Raw genomic sequence first — 5,045 nt, forward strand, 5'->3', positions numbered from 1 at the left:
TTCGGGGCCGCAGCGGGCGGACTGATTGGCTGGCATCACAGACTGCCAGCCCTCCTCGCCAATCGAAAGCGAGAACAGTGTGGCGGGGTTGGGGTTGTATCGGCCGCCATCTTGAGCGTGGCGCGCAGAGAAATGGGTCACTGGGCTGCCTCACGGCGGCCGTGCTCACAGGCGTTACCGGTGCTTCTTCATCGCTCAGCTTTTCTCTCCCTGAGTGCACTTTCCCCTAGCCTTCACTATACAACCCGTTGGCCCCTGTATGTTTCTTACCTGTCGCTCCCATTTTTCCCCTACCCACTACTGTTTCCCTCACAGCCTGCCTGTGCCTGAGGGAGAAGCCTGTGGTGAACATGTGCTAGGCCAGGCGTTACGATGAGCCCGTGGCCTTGACAGGGTTCAGATGGCATCAAGGATAGCGCTGTTTTAAGACTGGTGGCATCCAAAAAGTTTTGTCCCCATGGTTGTAGGAGGTCAGCAGGTTTGGGGTCCTGGTAGCCTGCCAGCTGTCAGTTTGAGCAGCTGAGCAGTGAGGGTACAGGGGTTACTTCACAGTCCCAGGAAGCCCAGGCCAGGCTTGCTGGTACCAGTTTGCTCTGACATAAGTGCAGGTGTAGCCAATTAAACATAGTCAATTACAATTCAGTATTATACAGCTGTGTGGGAAGATTCAGATGTAAGAAGTACCCTAGAGCTGATGGAAGGCCAAGGCATACCTAAAGCTGATAAGGGGGATTCATACTGGAATGTGGAATGGCTAATCAAGAATTACTGTCCTTGGGATTGAAACACATCCGGAAGAAATATGTGAGCTGAGTGAAACATTGTTACAATAATCTGACTTCATTAGTAGAAGTGTGATAAGAAGCACCCTTATGTGAACTGTCCTCATTATAATACTAAAAATCACACCCCTTGAGCCGGAGACCCCGGCCCAAGTAGAGACCCCTCACCTCTGAGCATGCAGAGAACATTAAAGTAGTACTGTGGCTTTAAGAGTAAGGTATGGAAAAGTAGACCAATAAGAAACTGTTTTATGTAGTCGCTTACGCATATGTATAACTAAACTGTATAAATATTATACCTGTTCGAACAATCAGTGTGCTAGCTTTGTGGAGTTATCACCTAGCACCCAGTCTTGCGCAAAACTTGGAATAAACTGATATCTCAGCTCTGTGTGTGATACTGGATGCTGCACACCGGGTAATGAACTCTGCTTGTGAGACAACATTTTGGCGACCCAGATGGGACTGCCATAAGGCCTGGCCTGGATCATCTTGCTGTCCTGACGGGAAGCGGTGGTCCGAATGGATTCCAGCGTGCACCGACCTTTGTTTGGGGATTCCCTTCGGCCTCCCTCCTGCAGTCGGGAAGTAAGCGACACAATGGTGCAACGCGAATTTAACAAGATATCTTCAGGGGACTGCAGAGAAGGAAATCTTGGTGAGTGGAAAATCTGAATCTGTTCTTGTTCTGAGCTCTGCATAAGATGCATCAGGAAAGATATGCAGCAGTAGCATTTTCGGTACCGATCTGTTTTAGCAAAGGGAGACGTCCCTCATTCTGGTTTCTGTATCAGTCTGTTTTAAAATTGCTGTGCATAAGATGCCCATAAAGGACCACAGCAGGAGCTTATTTAGACTTTTGTACATAGATGCTTCAATTGCTGAGTACATGAAGTCCTGGTTAACAAAGTTTTTCCTAGGAAATGATATGGGTTTAAATCCTTCTAACGAGATACCTCCCTGCACTCCTTTAGGATGCATCCTGAAAAATTGGCGAAAATTTGGAGGGGATCCTCTAACTAAAGAAGAACTCCAAAAACATTGTAATCAGTGCTGGCCAATGTACAAATTAGGTGATGATGAAAAATGGCCTGAAAATGGAACCTTAAATTATAATACTGTACTACAATTGATGCTTTTCTGTAGGAGCACGGATAAATGGGATGAAGTACTGTATGTTGATTTGTTCTTTGCATTACAGAATAATCATGAAATCAGAAAGAAATGTAAACTGATAAATAATGATCCTGATAGTATATATGTTTTGCTGAAAAACAGGTTGGAGAAGAAGCAGAGATGTTGTTCTGCATGTGATATTGGGAAAGGATGTATCAGAGGTAATGAGGAGCCAGAGGATGTTCAATTATTAGTGCCAAGAACTAAGCAGGAAAAGTTGAATAATGAAACCGAGTCTGATGGAATACGGGAACAGTCCACTCAGAGGGACTCTTCACCAATCTCTGGAAGGACTCGGGCTCGTGCACCTGTAATACAAGCACCACTCCAACAAGCAGTTGGAGTGGAAGGCTTACCAGTGTTTGTGCAGGTACCATTTACTACTTCAGACCTTTTAAATTGGAAACAATCAGTTAGATCGTATCAGGAAAACCCAGACAAAATGTATCAATTAGGGGATACAATTATAAGCAATCATAACCCTACATGGGGAGACATGAAGACACTGTTAAGCACTCTTTTTACTTCAGAGGAAAGGCAGTAGGTGGTGGAAAAAGCCGAGCAGTAAAATCAGAGGCAGAATGCCAATGATGATCCTGCCAGGTTCATGCCTAAAAGTGATCCTGAATGGGATCCCAATACCAGTGTAGGAAGGGCTATGATTAAACAATATCAACAATTAATTTTGTATGGTATATGAAATGGGGTCCTGAAACCTAAAAACTTAGCAAAATTGTATGATATCAAACAGGAAAACAATGAGAGCCCCTCAGCATTCTATGACAGATTGTGTGAAACAGCTAGAAAGTGGACTGATTTGAATCCAGAGGAAGAGACTAATCAGAGAATGTTCAATATGCTGTTTATGGGACGATCTGCCCCAGACATAAGGAAAAAGCTACAAAAGGTGGATGGGGCAAGAGGAATGTCTATATTCCAACTAGTAGAAATAGCTTATAAGGTGTATAATAATCGAGATGAAGTGGAGAAAAGAGAAAGGCAAAAGGAAAAGCTAAAGGACAGGAAGCTGCAGGCTGCATTACTGGCTGCCGCAATTGCAGGGAATTCAGCAAAAGGCAGGGCAAGGGGTCAAGGATACTATCAAAAGGGTGATAGAGGCAGAGGCAGAAACCCTGCTTCTATCCCTGTTGCAAGTCATCGATTAGGAATAAATCAGTGTGCATACTGTAAGGAAGACAGACACTGGAAAAAGGACTGCCCGAATAGAAAACCGGTTGTCCAAAAGGGGGGATCCACATGGGAGGCTGATCTCATTATGTTGGGACCTTCAGATTCAGATTGACGGGAACTAGGGGAGAACATCGAAGTTTCGCCAGCCGGCCCAATTAAGCTGGGGAATGAAGTTATAGATTTTTTGATAGATATGGGGGCCACCCATTCTGTAGTGACTACTTGTAAGGGACCGTTAAGTAATGTATATATGCCTATTGTTGGGGTCATCACAGGAAAGCAAACCTTCAAACCATTTCTGAAGCCAATGGAATGTCAGATTGGAAGTAAAGTGGTATCTCATGAGTTTCTCTATATGCCAGAGTGCCCCATTCCTCTCCTAGAGAGAGAAATCCCAGAAATCCTAGATGCTGTGCTACCTACAGTATGGGCAACCAAGAAACCGGGAAGGGTGAAAAATGCTGTACCGGTAAAAATCGAATTGAAACCCAGAGCACAACCGGTAAGGAAAAGACAATATCCCATTAAGTTAGAAGCCAGAATAGGTTTGGAACCATTGATAAATGACTTTATTCAGTATGGATTATTAAGAGAATGTCAGTCTGAATATAATACTCCAGTTTTGCCAGTTAGGAAGTCCCAAAAACAGGAGTATAGGTTGGTACAGGATTTGAGATAAATTAACTGAATTACAGTGGATCTGCATCTGGTAGTTCTGAATCCATATACTTTGTTATCATCAGTACCTGAAAATAATGTTTATTTTACAGTACTGGACCTGAAGGATGCTTTCTTTTGCATACCTCTGGAAAAGGAAAGCCAGAAATTGTTTGCATTTGAATAGGGAAGCCCAACCACCGGAAGGAAAACCCAACTCTGCTGGACCGTGCTGCCCCAAGGATTTAAAAACAGCCCTACCCTGTTCGGTAATGTACTAGCCAAAGAACTGGAAGAATGGCAAGGCGAGCATCCTTCTGTTACCTTACTACAGTATGTAGATGATACACTAATAGGGACTGCCTCAGAACAAGAATGCAGGGGAGCCACTATTGATCTGTTAAATTTCCTGGGACTGGCTGGATACAGGGTGTCACAAAAGAAAGCCCAAATTGTACAAACAACCGTGGAATACCTGGGTTTTGAAGTTTCACAGGGCAAAAGAAAACTGGGACTAGAACGGAAGGAAGCTATATGCCAAATAGCTCCTCCACGATCTAAGAATTAAGGGGATTCCTAGCAATGGCCGGATGGTGTCGCCTCTGGATACCAAATTTCAGTTTAATTGCTAAACCATTGTATGCTGCAATCAAAGGTCCTGAGGAGATACTGGAGTGGACTCCCAAATGCCAGAAAAGCTTTGATACCATAAAAACTGACTTGATGCGAGCCCCAGCGCTTGGGCTGCCAAATTTAAGTGAACCTTTCATCTTATATGTTCATGATAGACAACATGTAGCTCTGGGAGTGCTGACCCAGACGTTGGGGGACTGGAAGAGACCTGTAGCTTACTTCTCTAAGCAATTAGATGAAGTAAGTGAGGGATGGCCAGCATGCCTTAGGGCAGTGGCAGCAACGGTCCTGTTGATTGCCGAAGCCCAAAAGTTAACCTTGGGACAACCTATTACTGTCTTTGTATCTCATGCTGTTCAAACAGTGTTAGAACAACGCGGCCATCATTGGTTGTCTCCAAGCAGATTAATCCAATACTAAGCATCTCTGATTGAGTAAGATGATGTCATACTAAAAGTAACTTCAACCTTGAATCCTGCTACTTTACTCCTGTTAACGAAAATCAGGAATTAGAGCATGACTGTCTACAAGTCATGGAACAGGTGTATTCCAGCCGACCGGATTTCAAAGACATACCCCTGGAAGACCCAGACTGGGAGTTATTTA

This window comes from Ciconia boyciana, chromosome 9 (assembly GCF_034638445.1).
Source record: "Ciconia boyciana chromosome 9, ASM3463844v1, whole genome shotgun sequence".
NCBI lineage: Eukaryota > Metazoa > Chordata > Aves > Ciconiiformes > Ciconiidae > Ciconia > Ciconia boyciana.